Here is a 21,495-nt window from a genome sequence, read left to right on the forward strand (position 1 = left end):
TCTCTCTCTATCCCTCGCTCCTCGTGTTTTCGTCCCACTACTACCGTTGGCTAGAGAGCTCTCTCGTTCTCTCTCGCTCACTATCTCTCATTCTGTCCCCCTTCTCTCTCTCTCTCTCTCTCTCTCTCTCTCTCTCTCTCTCTCTCTCTCTCTCTCTCTTCGTGTCGTCCCTTCCGCGTGCACGTTACTCTCGTCGTTGTGTCTTGCTTCGTTCCACGAGGCTCCTAACTCTCCTCTCTCCACGGCTATCCTGCGGCCAGCGCAAAGGCGGGGAATTCGGACCGTGGAAGCGAGAGCGTATTTAGCGGAAGGGAGATAGTCGACTCTCTAGAAGGAGACGGTGACATCGCGGGACGCGCGAAATGAACAGGGACAAACGATCCACGCACACGCGGGTGATCGACTACACACGTATAGGAGGCGGATTTATATGCAAGGGCGTTGTTAATGGCGGGAGGGAGTAGTACGGGCGAAGGGTGTAGACTGCGCTCTCGCTCGCTCTTTCTCTGCCTTCTCTATCCGCGCCAGAGCTTCTCTCTCGCTTCCGCTTCCATTCTGTGAATCGTTCTTTCTCCTCCTTTCTCCCCCTTTAAATGTTGCTTTCCTCGTGCGATATATAGCCGTCCTCGTTTCTCGCGAGTAGTATTTTCATCCCTCTTCGATATCGCGGCTCGACCCTCTCCGAGGATAAGTGCGATGTCTCTGTCGCGCGCGCGCGTTTTCCCCCTCTTTGCCTTCCCATCTCTTGATCGTCGTCTCTCCCGCGTTTTCTCCCTCTCACTATCTCTCTCTCTCTCTCTCTCTCTCTCTCTCTCTCTCTCTCTCTCTCTCTCTCTCTCTCTCTCTCTCTCTCTCTCTCTCTCTCTCTCTCTCTCTCTCTCTCTCTCTCTCTTTCCCCTCTCTTTCTCGCTTTCACGTTTGCCGCTGATTTCGTACACTCACAAGGATGGCCACGATGACGTAACGAAACACGTGATTATCGTTTAGCCAATAGCGGATGGCTAGTTCAAATCTGGCGGGCACCGAAGATCCCACCTAGCGGTTCGCCTTCAGGGCTGGTTATCATCGAATGTACATGCAGGATTGAGCCATTACCTGGTGCTTGGCGTTATAGGTATAATTATATAGCGTCGCGATATACATCGAGTAATGGTGATTTGTGGCCGTTCCTCCGCACATATACATACTCAATTCTCTCGGTGGCCACGTGGTAGACACACTACATATTGTAGATACATATTGTATAATATTGACTGTTACTATATATAAATTTTCAGACGAAATATCAACGTGTATATATATTTATATTCATAGACAATATCTTGAAATATTTTGTCTTTATAAAAAAATATTCTAAGCTACGTTTTTTCACTAAGAATATATATTTGCTGCGTTTATAAATTATTCTTTTGTAACTCTCTCGTAAAATATGGCTCACTTTCAATTATATATGATCAAAGATATATGACAGATATAGGTATATAAGAATGGATAACAGAGAGAAAAAAAAAGAAAAATATGACGGATCTACATGGAAACCATATTTTGCATAGTAAAAGAAAGCTACTGATGTAGAGTCCAAAGAATGCCATGAATCAGTAAACGCGTGATGTCTACTGAAACCTCATTCGACGCAGCTTGAATAATTTAGAAAAGTCAATTCGCACGACGTCCCATTAATTTGAATTCGCGCGAGAATAAACTCCGCGCTGCGAAATTGCGTTTCGCCATGCGGCCAATTCCGCTTCTGGCGAAATTTAAATCGAGCCCACCTAAACTCGGCACCGAATTTAGAGCTGGAAGTGCCCGGTGAACCATGCGCGCGCGCCGCAGTCACAGGCCCCGGCCGCCCGGCTCATACATCATCCGATATTTATTTGTCGCTCTTCCTGAAGAATTTAAAGCGTGTGGAAGCTCCTACTTTTTTCGTCCTACAGCGACAGCAATGAACAGTTTTGGAGAAGATACCGTTATTATGGCGTATGACGCAACGAATGGTATCGCGGGCGACAAGTCCGATATATTGAACGATAAATAATGTCGAGACGTAAAATCGATGAATTGGAGCCCCGGACTCCTTTGCTTCGCCTGTTTGTTTTGCCGGACAATATTAAATCCACAAGCCGTGTGTGTGTGTGTAAATACACAAAATAAATAAAACAGTACATTTGTTTAAAAAAGAAACATGAATCTGACAGCTAAGATATATTCTAGAGATTATATCTGTATCTTGCTAGATAGTATGAAGAATGCATTTATATATAACGAGCAATCTTTATACATCGTTAACATTTACGATATTTTGCGGATAATATATCATTAAAAAGTTGAATCCATCGTTTATAATGTCAGATACTTTATAATCCTTTTATAATGTCAAAGTGTTAAATGGTGTTATGCTAATAACACTCATTCATTAATAATATCAATTTATAATTGATTTTTTTACAGTGAGATAAAAATAATGGTTTTCTTGTTACAGGTAAAATGTAATTAATGCAGGAGTTCACATGGTTACGTCAGAGAGACATTTCTGAGGGTTAAGATAGAGTTGGGAAATTCGAGTACGCGCATTCGCCGTTTGACGGAATGTTATTGCGGCCATAATCGCAGGCGCCAACAGGTGCGAGCCCGGCACAAGCCTATATGTACGTGAGTGTATGTGTGTGTGAGCTTGCAGTACTGCGTTTGTGAGTATACCTATATTATCGCCACGGGGCAATAAAGACCCCATTCCTATAATCTGTGGCGGAAACAATAACTAAACAGGCAGGCAAGCCAGCCAGCCAACCGGCACTGATCCAGTACGAGTCGTTCATAATGCTAATGGCTACAGGACTGTCAATATTTTGACACTTTACCTACGCGGATGATCGCTTAACTTTCCATGCCATATTTTTGTCTTCTGTTACAAATACTGTTCGCGATTCAATTCGTAATATTCTTGGTTGCATGAAATTTGCATATACGTTAACGTGTATCGAAATTTACATTTAATATTAGCCATGTTTAGACATATAACTCGGAAAAATGTTTATGAATCAATTTAATGTCACAATAAGAAACTAAACTTTTATCTTAATAATTTCGATTAACGTGATATAATAAAAAAAAATGTATATTACAAGTACATGTTTGTAACCAAAAATCAAAATTCTATTAACATCTCTCTAGAAAATGCCGTTAAAAACATTTTTTTATAATAGTAATTTGTCGAGAAAAGCCTATTTCTTTATAATATATTTTTAATTGTAAATAGTAGTTGCACAGCTACAAATTAACAATGAAATTACAAAATGTTTGATTTATTTACGCTTTATATTCTGTGTTCTCGCCGCAATCCTACCCCGCGACACGTGCATACACATCTCATCACGCATGTCCGCATACATGCGAATCTATTTGTACATCTATGTATATATAGAACATCACTACATCTATCATATTAGTTTCCATGGCTACAGCATCACGTATATTTGCATCTTACGCATGCGTTCACAAATGCATTGTCGATGAATAAACACGTGTCGAGGTTTTATGACTGTAATATTAAAATATATTCGTATATAATATTAATATCGAATCTAGTGTAATTTATTTTTTTTCTGAGGATCCCCCCTCTATAACATTAAATAAATAAAAAAGTAACTCCTGATGGAGATACTCGGTCTCCTATACACTGCAATCGTATATGTATGTGAAAAATATTTTGCGTATATAGAAAAATACATACGGAATCGTATATCTAAATGTGTATATATATGTAGATATGTGTATATGTATATACTACAAAAGAGATATATATTTACTGCATGAGAGATTTCCAACATATCTCCCACCTCGATCTACTTTCTTATCAGAGGGAAATTGTCCTGCTCGCTGTGGTAGTTTCCCGGTTCCCTCCCTAGCCGAGAGCGAGAGAGAGGAAAAAGAGGGTTGAAGGGAGGCAGTGGCAAAGAACGCTGACGAGAAGAGGGAGGATGTTCACTCCTCTAAGGAGCAGTCGTACATTACTGCTCACGAAAAAAGACCATCTACAGGACGTTTAATTTCCAAAGCCCTTCCGCCAGCTCCATTCACCGCGTCTCTGAATCCATGGGCATGGCATGAATTCCGTCATTCAGAGCCCAACTTCTCGCTCTCTCCCTCCCTCCCTCCCACCCTCCTTCCCTTTTTCTCTCTCTCTCTATCTATCTACCTATCTCACCACTCTCTGTACCATTTCAGACTTACGATTGCGAGGCACGACGACGAAAAGCGCCGTCGTGTGCAATCTTCTCTATGAAAGCACCTCTGACCCTCTGACGTATAGAATTGCACGAGTAAAGAGGGTTCATCCTGATACGGCAAAAAGTCGCGCATCTTTTCTCATATATAATTATAAAAACATGATAAAATCTTTCGATAACGTTTAGTAAAATGTATACGGAACGCTTCTCTATATGTATAAATATATCATTTTACTTCTGTTTAAATATTCTTTTGCCGGCGAATAAAATATTTCGTATTATTTTTTCCAACATTATCGTCGCAAATATCCTGTCTCTAAAAATTTATCTCGATAATATCTCGATACTATTGACAATGTAAACTATCTCAACAATATAAATTCCTAAATAAAACAAATGACATCTTTAAGCGCATTTTCTTTAGAGCTAATTGTGCGTAAAAAAAAAAACGATAATTATTCTCTTCACATAATTGATTAATTGAAATAATGGAAAGCATTATCCTTTGAAATTGCGATAATATATGCACGCAAAAAATAATTAATTTCTTGATTGTAATGTAATGCATATGGAATTTATGGGAAATTTATGGATATATTTTGCAAAATATTATATTACGACGTTAAAATCTTGGAGTTAGATATCAGCCGAAAACCGCTAAAACATATTTACTTTCCACGCGATTAAATGCCGCGATTTTTATCGCGAGCAATCATGCGAGTTTTGAAAATCGTCGGGTTAACCTAACGGCGCTATAAAATCTGGATTCTGGCGGCACGCGCGCGCACTCGTCCCCCCGTTCTCGCCATCCCCCGCTCTCTATGGAGTAACCCTCCGCGAGTCTCCACACCACGATAACCTAGCGACACTTCTTCCGCTACGTATATCCTCATTTGTCCGCCGTGTTTTACAACTCGACTCTCGCTTCGCGACCGCTAAATGTGACGGATGCTTAGACGCAACCAACTACAAATCATGGATGTTCGCAGTCTCTATTCGTGCATAGTTACACGGACAGCTCGTTATTTGGACGAAATGCATCGAATTATGCGCGCTTCCTCATTTCAGGGATCGTTCTCTGGAATAATTGGATATCTCGCGCGTATCAATTTCTTCAACCGTAACGAAACTACAGAATCACGATAATTTTACTACTTCTCGTAATGTCATAAACAAATTGAAAAGTTATAACGTAACAAGTTTGTTTCATGCATCAGAAAAAATGTTATATTTTTTCACGAAACACAAATAATTTATGCTAATTTTAATATCTTCAATAATAATATCTTGATTAAGAACGAACGCGTTTGAATCATAATGCATTTTCTCAACAATTATTAAAAACCAATGATATCATAAAAAAATTAAGCAGCAGCTCAAGTTCATTGCGGCAACTTATATAGAGGGCGGGAAGAAATGAGGTTTTAAGTGGCTCGAAGCGACCGGGGGAGAAAGGGTGTTTCTCGAAACGTTACCGAAACTGTCTCTTGTTTACAATGGGAAACAAAGTTTACGCGGTCGGAATTAATCTTCGAGCAGAGCGTCCGTGGGGTCTCCAAACGGCATCAGGATCAGCAAGATCCCTAATGAATCTAAGCAAAGGACCCTCGAGAGTCTCGGGATCTTGACTTTTGAGAGGGCGCAAGCAACTTCGGCTCAGATGTTGGTCTCGCGGTAGCCAAGACTTGGTCTCGAGTTTGCAGTAAACCAAGGTGTACCTTCCATGTTCTGTGAAGTTTCAAATGCTCGCATTTACCCACGTATCCAACTGTACGGAAGTAGCGGATTCTCTACCGAATTCGCCGAAACTGATATCCTTTTCATACTTTATCACCCTTTCTCTTTCTTTCTCTTTCTTCTCCGTGAGATTTTAAATATTTTCTCTTATTGTCAACGTCAACAACATATTAGTCAACAAGTATAACTCTAAATTTAGTTTTGAACAATCTCCTACAAATTTTAAATGATACAAACCAGATGCGTATTCTGATTATACTTCAAGATTGACCATGAAAATGCACGAATAATTGAAAATTATATTCACACGTTTCGATTTAGAGAGAGAATGCTAATTGACAATGTTTCCGCATACGCTTTATCGTCCGTATTCAATGTAATTATAGTCATACTTGTTGACCACGTCCATTTTCACCATGATGGTTGCGAGTTGGTTACATTACGGTTGACCGAACGATTTGATGTTGCAACCGCAAATGTAACCGCAGACCGATGTTAATATCGACTTGGTTTGATAATTGCTAGTTGCCCGTGCAATTAGTCACAAGCTTTTTAAATACATCGCGGCTTTCTTTATCTCTTCTTTCTTTATCTTTTAAAAAAATACACACATTATTTCTTTAAATGCAATGATACGTAAATGATGTCAAAGCGATTCTGTATTCTTCTTTTTCAACGCTTAACGGTAAATAATATTAAAATTCGTAGTATGTAAAAAGAGACACTCATTGTCAGAAGCCGATCATGATGTCACTTGTAAATAAATAAGGCTACATCACGCATGACAAAGTGCGCGGGTGGCGATCAAACGCACATGAGAGTGTTTCTCGCGCATAAATAAATGGTGGCGGAGCATGGAATTATCGGTTCCAAGCTGCCACCGCCAACATCGTAGGCAGATAGCGCATATTCCATGGCCTCTCGGTCGCGCGAGGGTCTTCATCTTTCCCGCCTCTCGCCGCCCACTCGCGAAGACATGCTCGCGAAGGTACGTCGAGGTAACGAGGGGAGCGAAGATGGGTTTAGAGACAGAGAAAGAGTATAAAGTGTTCTTTGGACACGCTGGGCACGGCGCATACGCAACCATGGTATCAGGTATAGCGCAGTGGCAAGCCAGCGTGTTGGCGATAAATCATGGGTTACCACATTGTAGCCCAGTAAATCATCGGACGCGGGGAACGCGAGAGCTTCCCAGCGTGAAATGAAACGAATTCATCTCTGTCATCCCCCACCATCCACCGCTCTCCCATCCGCCTCTCTTTCCACTCTCTCACCCCATCCCCCGCGCTCCCACTGTCGCTCTTTCTTCCGCTTCCATCCCAGCCCTTCTCTGCACCTCATCTACTACCATCCCTCAATTCGCCCCCGCCATACCTCTCCCCGCGCGTTCGCGTGTTTTCTATCCTCCGCACGTAACTGGCTAGGGTAGATAGTTATATATAATATTTGGTCCCACCCACACACCCCTACATGTACTCCCCCATTTACAGTTTTTTTCGAGAGGATCGTCACGAATCTTTCGCGCAAACGCATTTTTCTCGGTCGAGACACGCGCGTGACGATTTTCTGACGATTATCTACGTACCAATGATATCTCCAAGCTATATAATTTTTGCAACTCGTCTCAAAACATAAAGCATCTTATAATATAAATAACAACATAATATAAAAAACGCTTGCAAAGTTAAATAATTTAATTATCGCACAAAATCTTACGGTATAAAAGATAGAGAAAGAGAGAGCGACATTCAAGTATTTCAAACCACCTGTGTATATTCACGTCACGTGTACAATGGCAGAAGGGTGAATAATTTATTTTTCTACGCGCAAGAAAATAAATAAATTTTTCCCTTGCTTTCAATGAATTATATATAGTAAAAAAATATAATCTTATTCAATAAAAAAGAAACTTTTAATTTTGTATTGGAAAGCCTTTAAAGCAAATCTTGAAGCTTCTCCCTCTCTCTTTCTCTCACTTTTTCTACGTGATGTTAAGTCGTGGCGTTGCGAGTATAGGCGCCCCCTTACCGAGGTTCGCGTCGGCACCGCAATATTTATCGTAATTTGATACAAGCGGACCACGAACAAAAAATTGCTGCTAGCTGGCGGAGTGGGAGGTCAGAAAGATGAGGTAAGGGTGGGACGAGAGGTGGTAGACCCATACATTGCGAGCAACTCAGACGCAGCCGCGCCTCCGCCTTTCTCAGCCTCCTAGCAGCCCCTATCGCCCTCGATATCGTTTATTTCTCCTACCGCCCCTCGTGTATTCCAACTTTTCACTTCCCTTTTCGTCTGTATTGTAGTTCTTCCCGATATTATCATCGATCATTGAATGTAAATAATGATATTTATTTTTCATCTCGATCATCTTTTCTTTATATACTCTATATACTTTCATCTATATAATTTAATTCTTATATTTAATATTTCAGAAATATTTTATTATTATTAACGTCAAAATATTGCTGAGACATTATCGCAAAATATATTAAAGTTATATGGAAGAGATAGAAATTAAATTAAAGTCAAATAAAAAAAAGTTTAAGTTATATAGAAGGTATATATAGAAAAGATGGCCGATGAAAAATAAACATAACATAATCCTCCGCGGTCAGGTATGAAGAAACTCGTTTCTACCCGTCGAATAGGTCTTAATTAAGATCAGGTAGATTCTGGAACGCGCACCTCCTATTTATCATTCCCAATTAAGCTCTAATCTGATATGATAAATAATGCCGTTAAGAGACGACAGAGTCTTTGATTTATTTAAGAGATGAACTTGATTATGCGCGTACTGTACAAAGATCAAAGAATTAATAAGCTTTCAATGTACAAACATAGTGCTCTCTCCGCGTGTTTATCCGCGTTATAAAGAAAATTACATTTCGGTGTTGCATTCTTCAAGTTACGCGCGTTTAAACTTTCCTCTTCACTTCAAGCGCAATAAGGCATCCCCGGAGGAAAAACGACAAATTCATGCACGAATAAGCATCGTGCTCGCAATAAACGCACGACTGCAATTAATCCGGCGAAGGTCGTTGGTACGGCTAGCAAGAATGCAAGGAACTAGTGCACTAATTAGGAGTTACCTCCATTTGTTCTTTTATTTAATCAGTGCCGTGGGTGGTGAGCGTCAGTTGGGTGGATGCTGCAGAGTAGATGGCGGAACAAGAAGGGGCGAGAAAGAGAAGGACGGCGGGGAGGGAAGAGGTTTCTCGCGTTGCGGTGGCAGACTATTACGGGACTCCCACATAAATTGGATTGTCGCTCGCTCCAAATGTATGTAGCGATAAATCCACCCGGCGAAAATAATGGCGACTCATTTTGTAAATGGCGTAAAACTTAAAATTGTGCCCTCTCGACGGTGCATTTTATGGACGCGATGACAGCACCGCTATTACGATTGGTATCGCATCTAACAACCATCGATCAAATATATATAGGCTTAGAGATAAGATAAATGAAAAGATATTTGCTATCAAATGAGATTCAAGTTTTGTTGCGATTTAATATGAAGACAAAGTATTTAGGTTCATTTATATATATACACTTCCTCCCTGTCGAATCATCGAACGTGTGTATCGAATCTAGTAGAGGGAGAGGGTAAAGAAGATGAAATCGATAGCTAATAATAAATATATCAAACATATATATTTTCGATTATTAAAAAAATATCAAATATTCTTTTCAAAATTTTTTTTTTTCGGTTTATCTATTTAATTTAATATACTTTATATAATTAATATAATTTAATCGATATTATGTATCAATATAATTGATAGAATTTAATATTTAAAATATTTTCTTAATATTCCCTATAAAAGAGACAATGTGTAATTTAGACATTTCTTTACTACAGTGCAATAGACTTATCAATCTGTTTAACTTTGACGCACACAAATGCTCGTAACTTTGGCATCGGCCATCTACCAGTGACAAGAACCGAACCTAGGACTACCCTTATAGTCGACTTCATTGAACGCGGCGCTCGTTTATCTCCGAGCGTGTATATCATCCCCTCCTCTCGGCTTGCCAATGTGCCAACCCTGTTTTCGGTTTCGCCTTCTTTACCCCCCTCTAGATCCGACGCACACGTTCAATGGTTCAATAGGGAGAAACTGTAAACCTAAATACTTTGTCTTCATTTACCAATGTTCAACGTTGACTCTCATTGTTTTCGCTCGTATCGAGAATTTTTACTTGAGGGACTTGGTGATCTTATTTATATATACGCACTCTACATTTATTTATCTACATATTTTTTAAGAAGTAACGCACATGCATTTTTCTATATACTTGACATGGACAATTTATATTTATCTGTCATACTTTCATATTGAGAGAAATAATACGAAGAAAAGAATGCCAAAATCGATAGCACGATAAGATTCGTCCCGAGCGCAAGAAGCTAAATTCGCAGGGTGCCATATCAGACAGATAGGGAATCTAATTTTCAAATACCAAGGGGTACCATCCAGATCTAAAGGGACACGCGTACATTCTCCAGCGTATTATTTATAATATATACGCAGATGAAATTGATGTCCCCTTTTCCTCCAAGCACGTTAGGCATTTTCAAGCCGTATATATACGTATACTACGCGAGCTTTGCTTATTATTTCCTTTCCTTCCAAATATAAGCAAATTTTCATGTGTGAAACGTGTCGACGCGACGGACAGACAACATCAAATGTCAGTGCGCATAAAATGCGTAAGAGATATGTGTAGTAGATATCTTAATATCTTAATAGAATTTTTTTTACAATAATATTAATAAAAAATCAAAAGGCATTCTATCATTAAACGTTATATTTATAAATAAAGCATTTTAAAAATTATATAGGTAATAATGTTTTTCATTTACAATTTAAAATTAATCACACACACGCACAGTTAATATTTTATTAATATATCGATAGAATTGAAAATGCAACTTTTCGATAGAAATTCGCGGAAACTTAGACTTAACAGAAAATAACGTCGCGTATATTTGGGCACGTAAAGTGGCGGGATAAAAACCAATAGAAGGCCAATGATTGGAGTAAAGCTGCGCCAACCGGCGCTTTCAAGCGGATCTCGTTTCACGCCTCGATTCTGTCACGAAGCGAGCAAAGGAGTTTCGGGGTACCACATTCTCGCCGAAGGGATAACTAGAAAACTTCTTTTCCGCCCAACTGCCTCCTCATCCGACACACACACCTAAATCAGAGAGCTACCACCTTCTTACCAACACCCACGCCTCCCTCCCCCCTGCCCTCTTCATACCTTCCTTCTTTTTTATCCTTTGTAACAGTTGTGCACTCGTAGAGTATCTTCGCGCTGCAGGGACGTGTTCACCCAAATGCGCTGTTAAAATTTTGGACACAATCTTACCATTTGTCTTGCGGGACCTGAGAATAAATCTTTGGCGGCTCAGGCGGGCTGAGAAAAACGCCTTGCCCTACGTTACTCACGTGAGCTGGTAAATATATATATATATATATATATATATATATATATATATATATACACATATATATACCCACTGATATATACATATATATGTGTATGAGCGCGCGCTTCGTGAAAGATGCGCGTGTGTGTACACTATACGTGAGCGTGTATATGTATGTGTATACGTGTGCAACGGTACCCTCAGGGTTTCCACCTTCTTATTCTTCTTTTTCTTCATTTTGCCACCCTTACGGACACTAGCAAGCACGCCAAGCAACCCCTGGAACCTCACCGACCGATGTTCCATCAATAAATCATAATATTCGTATTAACATTCTTCGCACTTCTTTCGTGCTACGATGTTCTACCTCCATCTTCCCTTTGCCGTCACCAGAATGGATAACTTGTGTGACGCATTAAAACAGCAAAAAATTTTCCGATAGAATAAAGGGGACAATTTATATCGCGTTTTAATATACATGTGATGGGAACAATTTCGAATAATTATAATGAATTGCATTTGTATAAAAAATATATGTGATGTACGTGTGCATGAGAGAAAGAGAGAAAGACAAAGAAACTTGTGTAAATATTTGCAAAATGCTTTTCTAATAAAAAACTTTGAAATTTTTTATAGCATGACAAATCTTTTCAAAAATCAGAAGGTGCTTGGCATGATATGTTAGAATTCACACCGTGTAATTCAGCTTTCGCTACGATCAATGCACTGCATGAAACGGAAGAGAAATGAATGACAATGATATCGTATATCAAGTACCGACAGTGGGGCGTGGAGATGCGATGAGAAACGAAATTCACGCTTGTATGCACGTGAATTTATGAACGCAGAGCATTATTAGAGTTTGCTCGCCACCTCTAAAAGTGCAATCATAGCCGCAATATATATTCTTCTATAAATTATATATATATACATATATATATATATATAATTTAAAAAATATATATTAATACATATATTATATAATTATATATACATACATATTGTATATATAATTTAAAAAATTATATATTAATATATACATATATATAATATGGCTGTAATATAAAGTTTATGAGAGAGAATAATTTTACTAAAAGTGATAGTGTAAAATGCTTAAATATGTTTGCTTTTCTCTTATTAAAATTAAATTGGATTATTATTATCCTTGATTACATCTCTTCTCTTTGTATATTGATATCCTTTTATTCGCCGTAAAATAAACAGCATCCTATATCCGACAAAGGAATACCGACCGAAGGCGGATGCATACACATTTTAGAGTACTACTTCATATAACGATAACTCAGAAACGCGACGTCGTCGTTCGCCTCGTACGCTTTGCCCTATCCGTGAAGAGCTCCGGCGTAAAATATGTGTCTGGTGTCTTATTCTTCACCCGCTCGGTTTCTCTCGAAGGCAACAGGAGAATCGAGAAATGGAAGGAAATAAGACAAGGAGAAAAGAGAAAGCATTCGAAGTGGTTTGAACGAGGATGGTCTTTCCACAATTCTTCCGAATCTTCATCACTGCTTTTCTCCCGTTGCCTTCCGCTATATACGCCGTGTTGCCTACATTCACCATTTCCACAATTCTGCACAAAGTTATTATTATTGTGGTCCCGTGGATGGTCGCAGAATACGCTGCCTGTCACATTAGCGGTCCAGGGAAGGATATCATACCGGACGCTTCTGATAATCGCGAGACGTTGTCATCGCCATGCTGGCGACTGTGTCCGCACGGTTTCGTATTATACGAGTGAAATATATATATTTATATGTTATATATTATGTATTAATATAACGACAAAAAAAGAATTAATTAAATATATATATAATATATTAGCTTATTAATTTTTTTTTTTTTTCCATTATATTAATATTTAAAGAATCGTCTCTAAAATCATGATTTTTTTTACGACACCGATTGTCGCGATTACTTCATATTAAAATATTTCTAGTAATGAAAAGAGATTATGTATACGGTAGGCATACGCTTCTATAGAGCTCAATGACGTGAGTCAGTTCTTCATGACGATGAAAGGGAGATTACTTCGCAGTGGTTGCTTTAGAAGAAGGGTAGAACGTGTTCTTGCATACATTTAAAATATTCTAGTTGAGAACCTCCTCTCATAAACTTCCTCATGGCTGTATGTACTTAATATCTGTGAAAGTGTGTAAAGGAGTAATGTATGCGGTGCTGGTAATGCACTTAGGGAGATAAGAGTTTTCCACTTATCCAAGGACATTACCGGATCTAAAAAATCAACAGAGGTTGCAGAAGAATCAAAATTTAGCGAGAAAATTATTGTCACCGCGGGTTCCTGTACAAGTTTACCGAAAGCGATAGTCTCACGTAGCGCTTTCTCATCGCTAATGAGCCAAGTAATGAAAGAAATTCGTAATATTAATTATAATCGATAGATCATCAATAAGAGTGTGCAAGTTTGAATGAATAATTATCATTATATTAATATATGTGCACCAAGACTGCACTCTGTCGGTCTTTTTTAGATCCGGCGGGGATTATTAATATCTGCGCATCTCCCGCTTTTCACAAATTGCCAACCGCGATCAAATTAACGCGGAGTTAGTTTTACATAACGCCGTCCCTGATATCAAGACGGGGATCGAGGCTTTCCCCCTAAAAGAAATGTACATTAAATCACCGGTGGTACTTCGTCCGTTGCTCTCCTCCTTTGTCCTCAGTCGATCGTAGAAGCAGCAAGCCGTGGCAGGTTCTACTTATCTCGAGAAGAGGAAAAGGGAGAGAGAGAGAGAGAGAGAGAGCACTATATTCTTTTTTTTATCTAGTTACGAAGATGCGAAAGGCGCGTCGCAAACCGACCGAGGGAGACTTTCTGCCGGTGGTACAAGGAGGTAGAGGTTGCCCGAGGGGGATGGCGCGGAATTGGGGGGTGGAAAGGAGGGGGCGGGAGGGGGTTGAAAGCAAGGGTGTTATCTGGGTGGCAGAGAGAACCAAGTACCAACATAAATATTAGGCTCCTCGTTAATGCCTCTGGTAGCTACTGGCGTTACGTTTCGCAGTAAGTAAATTATGCGATATGAAATTATTAGCGCCATTAAAGAAATTTATACTTTTTCGGTGCCACTCCAGTCGGCCACCTATATCTAGCCCCCGAAGGACTCCAAGAGGAGACGAAAGGAACGGTGACGATTTTTCCCGACTTTATCTGCCTCTACCGATGCTCATTTCCTTGCCTTCTTACCCGCTTCTAGAATACTGCAACGATATCAGCTCTCTCGCCACCCATCCCATTTTTGCCGCGTCCCTATTTTTCGTTTTTCCCGTGCCTACCATCCCTACCTGTCTGATACATTGCTTAATGTTTTTGCAACAGCCAGTTCCCATTGTTATCCTGCACTTTTATAAGATGCGGTATTTTAAACGTCAGATATATATCTTCATCGTTTGTTTCAGATTATAAAACATTTTAGAAGAAAAAAAAAACTTAAAAGAATAAATCAATGCTATCGTACAACGATAATTTGCAATGATCATATATGTGCATATTAACTTTTCTTTGATAATACTGAAATATTAGAAAACTTTGAAAATACTGAAATATTAGAACTATAAGTCAAATTTCACTAAATTTCTTTTCAATTTTATATTCGTCATTCAACCAATGATGCGCTTAATGTTTTTTAAAATAAATTTTATTCATTTTAAATATGCGAATATATAAAATACGTGTTTTCCGCTTTCGTACAACGAAACGTGAAATTCGGATGCTGGAGTGCGGGCTCTTGAATTCCATCGTATCTCGCGAAGAAATCGTGCGATTACAAAATATTTCGACGGGCCAATCGCATTGCGCAACGCTGGTATGAATTTTGAGGCGGACTGTAGGCTACATTCTTGTGCCGCGAGCAAATAAAACGAGCCGACGAAGACAACATTATTACGGAACGCTGCCAGCCATTGCTCATGCCTTGCTTCCTTACGTATTTCCAGCCATATACATATACAAGGGTGCGTGAACGCGCACACACTCTCAGCGATATATATATTTGCATACATATTCGCTTATGCATACACAGTTCGCGATATAAGCGCGAACACTTGGGTCTGAATTCGTTCTACACCTCTACAATATCGACAATAATTGAGTCTGCCTTCTAAGAGCGAAGTAGGCTCGTTAATTAGAAACTACATTCTCGTGTTTCCGTCACATTCATCACGCAGTCTCACACGAAAAGATATACTCCGGACGATAATTTTGGATAAAGAGAAATTCTTATCCTACGCGATAAATTAAGCAAGACATTGGTAAGATCTTTTTGCTCACACGTGTCGTGACAAATATATAACTATGACAAGAAAGTGATATAGTTGGTGCAACATACAATCACAGAAATAGTTCTTTTTAATTTAATTTTTTTTTTTTTAATCAACGCGAGAATGAACTATGTTTGCTTTGAAATAATCGAGAAACACAACTGCATCTCTCTTACATTTCGGACAATAAAATAAATATTAAAGAAACTGTTGATTATCTAAGCCAAATATATTTACATTTAAAAAAATATATACTATTAAAAAATGTATACTATATTAAACGAATATTTTAAAAATATTATAAAATAAAATAAAATGTTATATCAAACATTATCTAACAATAAGTCAAATATATTTACAATACTATAGAAAAATATTTAAAAAATATTATAAAACAAATCGAAAAGTTAATTTTCGATCACAATGTGAGAGAATTGCAAACGAACGTCGTTGTCATTAGATTGTACAGATCTTGAAGCCAAACCACCATGCTAAAATATATGACTACGTTTCAGTAGAAAAGAGAATAAGGGACTAAAATGTTGAAGAGCGCTACAATAGAGTTGGCACGCTCTGTGGTCATAGAATCATGGCTGTCTATTCAATGAGCTCGAAAATAGCCTTCTTCTACAGATATCTCGTGGGATTTCACGAAATGGCATATTTTATGGAAGTGCACGACCTGCTGTACTTCTAATATCTCGTATCTGCATTGTCAAGCGCTAATTCTATATAATAGTATACGGAGAGAGAAAGAGAGAAGGGCGTCTCTAATTTAATGTGTCGCAATTCATTATTAATATAATATTATAGCGAATATAGTTTTTGTCTTTTAACTTTGTAAATATATGTAAATCTAAAAAAACTTAAAATAAAGTAAAGTTTTATTAAGATATCGCAGACTAATTTGTTAATATATTTAATATTTAATATTTAACATTAAAACTTTTGTTGAAGATTAAACTTATTTAGACATAAGTATGACTAGATGCTTTTATATTTCAATTAAGATTGATAATATAAATGTAAAAAAGAGAAATAAGAAACACACAGGTAAAAGACTGTACGCGGGTAAGTTGAAGATCGTGGAAGCTGTAAGAGGTAGAAGCAACGGTGGTAAAAGGGTCGTCCAAGAGGTCACTGCCGAAGGAGTCGTAAGAGGGCGAGGAAAGCGGGTGGAGAGTAAGGTGGAAACACAGAAGGGGTAGAAGGGCAGGGGTGCCCAAGAGGAGTAAGCGGAGAAAGGGGCAAGAGGTTGCCCTCCATGAATCACGACACAGAGGCTGATTTAGAGGCCCAGAAGTTGCCGCTATAGGTACTAGCTGCCGCCAGTAACCTCCAGGTGAACTTGCTGTAGAGAGTGTATTCTAATGGATCTTATACGTGAAAATCTCAAATAAAGCTAACGATATTGTTCTTAAATTTTTATCACACAAGTATATTATTATCCGCATTCATCCCTATTGATCTCAATAACCCCGTATGGATCTCTATTGATTAATAGTTCATGGCAACAACATAATCTCGACAGGCTTCTTTATGTAAAAACGATATATGTATATATAACGGCATTTTAAGATTTATAATTCCTTGTTTATTCGTTAGAATGTATTGGGAATCTTTTATCAATTTTTCAATTTAATTTAACTATAATTTCCTTATAAAACGCATATATGTATACATTTCATTGAGTAATTACAAAGAGAGACGTTACGTGTAGTATACGTATACGGTTAATTAATAAATAACAAAAGTACAAACAATAATTTAAATTGTCCTATATACTGATAATCATCAGAAGAAACCTTAAAAAGAATACTTTAGTTCTATTTTGACACTCGTCAAAATTAAGATAAAAAATAATTTAGCACTCACCAATTTGATGCAACAACGGAGTTGTAGACAATATTGATCTGTAAAAAATATAAACATATAAATATTATATAAAACAACTATAAAAATATTCAAATCATTTATAATAATTCAAATCATTTTTTGAAATATTAAAATTAATTTAAAAATTCAAATATTAATTTTAATATTTCAATAAATGATTATATGTATAGGCGCATAGTTAACTTTTTTATTCGTACTTTAAGATATTAAAAAATTACATAATTTCCAAAGAAATATTTTTTAAAGAAAGAAAGAAATAATTATAAAAAGTATTTAAATTAAGAATTTATAGAAAATATTTAAATTAAAATGTTTTACTATTTATTTTTACTACTACTAGAACAACACAAGCGCGCGCTACGCGCGCACCATTCTTTAATTTTATATTAAAAAAGATATTTTTTTAAAAATAATATAAAGTTTGTTTGAATGATTAATATTTTCTCACAGAAATCAGCTGATTAAAGCGTTAATTTGCTAATTAAATTTTAGAATAATATGTTATAAAAAGTAAAGTAGTAATATGTTGTAAATAATATGTTATCATACTTTATCCTCGATTAATATTTTTTGACAGAAATCAGCTGATAACTGTCAAAAATAATAATCAAGTTTAAAATATTATAACATATTATTTTAATTTCTACTACATTATTCTTTTAAAATTTAATTAGCAAATTAACGCTTCACTCAGCTAACTTCTGTCAAAAAATATTGAAATAACGTTAATTTACTAATCACATTTTGAAATATGTCGAAAAAATTAAGATATTAATATGTTGTAAATGATTGTATGTTATAATACCTTATACGCGATGAACATTTTTTGTCAGAAATCAGCTGATTAAAGCGTTAATTTGCTAATTAAATTTTAAAATATTTTAAAAATTTAAATAATATATTTTTAATAATGTGTTATAGTCCTTTTAATTAAATTAATATTTTTGACAGTTATCAGCTGATTTTTGTTAAAAATTATTAATCGAGTTTAACCTATATAATATATTATTGCAATATTATTATTTTAATTTCTATAACATATTTTTATTTTAAAATTTAATTAATAAATTAACGCTTTAATCAGCTGATTTCTGCCAAAAAATATTAATCGAGTTTAAATAAACTATATTATTTTTTAAAAGTATCTTTCTTTTTAATACAAAACCGAAGAATAACGTGCGAATCGCGCGTTTTAGTTGCTCTAGTCCCTTTTTACAAAAAAAATTATTTTAATTAAAATATTTAATAGTAAAAGAATTCCAGTTACGCAATACATAAATAATTAAATCTACATATCTCTTAAATATGATACAATGTAGAAATTGTATTTTACACATATACAAATATTTATTATAATAAATTATTAAAAATTATTATATTTATTATTAAATATTTTTAGTTTTAGAAGTATTTCAAAATATAAAATCTAGAATATTTTACATTCATTATTATATAACAATATAAAATGTGGATCATTACCACAAAGATAAATGAATAATCACAAATAACAAATGGAAAGTTAAATAAATTATAAATTATATTTACCCTATCGTTGCTCCACCGTTGCCCGATGCCTCCCCGGGCCTCCGACCTCCTCTCTCTCCACGTCGTTCCTTTTGGCACTCACTCGAAACACACTCGCGTTACTTTTTTCAGTTCGCGACGCGCGGCGACGCCCGAATTTAAGATTATTACATTTTCGACGCGTTTCGATAAAACGCGAGATTCGCGAGAGCTTATTCGCGCGCGAATTGAACCGATGCTCTGTTTTCACGTCGCCGCTTTTTTCAAGGCCACTTATCGGAGGGCCTCATCGAACGACGATGATGCGGCGACTCTCCCGCGACGTACTCAGGAGTCGCCGAGATATTCCAGAATTTGCTGTAATCAAATATACGATTGTCGCGAAATAAATAATTGTTATATTAATGAATAATTGTTTCTATTAATATTGATATGTATTGAATATATACATATATAAAAATTAGTATTGAATAAATAAAAAAATTTCTTACAATTAAAAAAAAGAACTGTATTTTATCGAATAAAAATAACTTATTTATCAATTAAATAATGTCTGTTGTTGACTATGATCCTATACAGATATAATATAATATAGATGTTGCTTGTTTTTTTATTTGCATATATACATATATGTATATGAAATCATCTAATGAAAATTAAATAAAACTTTTTAATCAACCCAATATATACCTAATATTTCGCGACACTAAATTTTTTAAATATTAAATGTGAAATGCAAATAATTAATTGAGATAAATAATAATTCTTTTTATTAAATAAAAACCGTTGAGACTCACCGATACGATTCGCAACAGCAGAGTTGTAAACTGTAACATATAAATACATGGAAATTATATAGTGAAATTTAAAATGCTTTATATTTCGAAAAATAAAATTATTATTTACATTGAGTTTAAAGCCCCTCGCACAATGCCAGGCAACAGGCAATAGGAACAGGAAATAAAAAATATCCACCAATAAGAGCAGGGAATAGATATTATTCCCTGCTTTTATTGGTGGATATTTTCTATTTCCTGTTCCTATATTGCCTGTTGCCTGGCATTGTGCGAGGGGCTTAATAGTAATATATATAATAATTCACCATATAGTTGCTCCTTTGTTGCCCGATGCCACCCCGGGCCTCCTCCTTCTCCTCCTCCTCGTAGAAGCTTCGAAACACTTGCACTCGCGTTACTTTTTTTCGTTCACGACGCGCGACGACGCCCGAACTTTGGATATCACATTTTCGACGCGTTTAAATGCGAGAATCGCGAGAGCTTATTCGCGCGCGAATAAAACCGATGCTCTGTTTTCGCGTCGCCGCTTTTTTCGAGGCCCACTTATCGGAGGTGGGCCTAACCTCATCGAACGACGATGATGCGGCGACTACTTCACGACGCACTCAGGTTAGGTCAGGAGTCGCCGACATTCCACGAAATGGTCACTACATTTCACAATGTTTTATATTTCACAATTCAACGACGTAGAAATCGCTGATCGACAACACTGAAAAACTCGGGAAATTCGCGTCGAAAGCGCAGGTAATTCGATCCGCCCGTGTAGTACACTCGCCCATGTAATGGCGTCGCGTCGCGTAACGGACTCGCCCGTGCGACGCAATCACGATGTCGGTACCGAAACTCATACTCGTACTGTCGCGGACCGGCGATGAGCGCGTAAACGTTGATCTTGAACAACCGAAAATGCCCCTAACAATAGTAATACTGACTGGCACTGCCAGTTACGGAACGCACAACGCACAACACGTCGCGACAATATAGCCAAGGTCGCAGTGGTGGGGATTGTCCGGGCCGCCGAGGCGAGACGAGCTCCGAGTCGAGCCGAGTCGAGCCGAGTCGAGCCGAGTCGAGCTCCGTGTTCGCACGTACGCCGCGACTTCACCAGTATGACGTATGACATTGGCCTTGGCGTGCTGCGCGTCTCGTAATTGGCACAAGCCTGTCTGTTAGATGCACTTTCTGTTGTTCGTGATCAACATTTGCGTCCTCATCGCCGGTCCGCGGCAGTACGAGTGTGAGTTTCGGTACCGACATCGTGATTGCGTCGCACGGGCGAGTCCGTTACGCGACGCGACGCGACGCCATTACATGGGCGAGTGTACTACACGGGCGGATCGAATTACCTGCGCTTTCGACGCGAATTTCCCGAGTTTGTCAGCGTTGTCGATCAGCGATTTCTACGTCGTTGAATTGTGAAATATAAAACATTGTGAAATGTAGTGACCATTTCGTGGAATGTCGGCGACTCCTGACCTAATCTGAGTGCGTCGTGAAGTAGTCGCCGCATCATCGTCGTTCGATGAGGTTAGGCCCACCTCCGATAAGTGGGCCAGTACTCTGCGTTGATACCACTGCT

At 37.6% G+C, this 21,495-nt stretch overlaps 1 protein-coding gene across 3 annotated transcripts in view; it reads right to left on the minus strand.

Moving 5' to 3' along the window:
* The window catches only part of Antp (homeotic protein antennapedia), a 244,257-nt gene that overhangs the window by 102,031 nt on the left and 120,731 nt on the right, over positions 1–21,495 (minus strand). Inside the window, exons 1-2 of one of the 3 annotated variants that reach the window (XM_083048201.1) lie at positions 19,141–19,232; positions 17,575–17,612 (exon numbers count right to left, since the gene is read on the minus strand). The exons of the other annotated variants lie outside the window; for them this stretch is intronic. The gene's annotated coding sequence lies outside the window, so the exon portion shown is untranslated. Of the gene's footprint in view, positions 1–17,574; positions 17,613–19,140; positions 19,233–21,495 lie in introns of those variants that run through there. 3 annotated transcript variants of the gene reach the window in all.

Source organism: Prenolepis imparis, unplaced genomic scaffold (genome assembly GCF_030444845.1).
Source record: "Prenolepis imparis isolate NDT839.2.m4 unplaced genomic scaffold, iyPreImpa1.0 SCAF_10, whole genome shotgun sequence".
Lineage (NCBI taxonomy): Eukaryota > Metazoa > Arthropoda > Insecta > Hymenoptera > Formicidae > Prenolepis > Prenolepis imparis.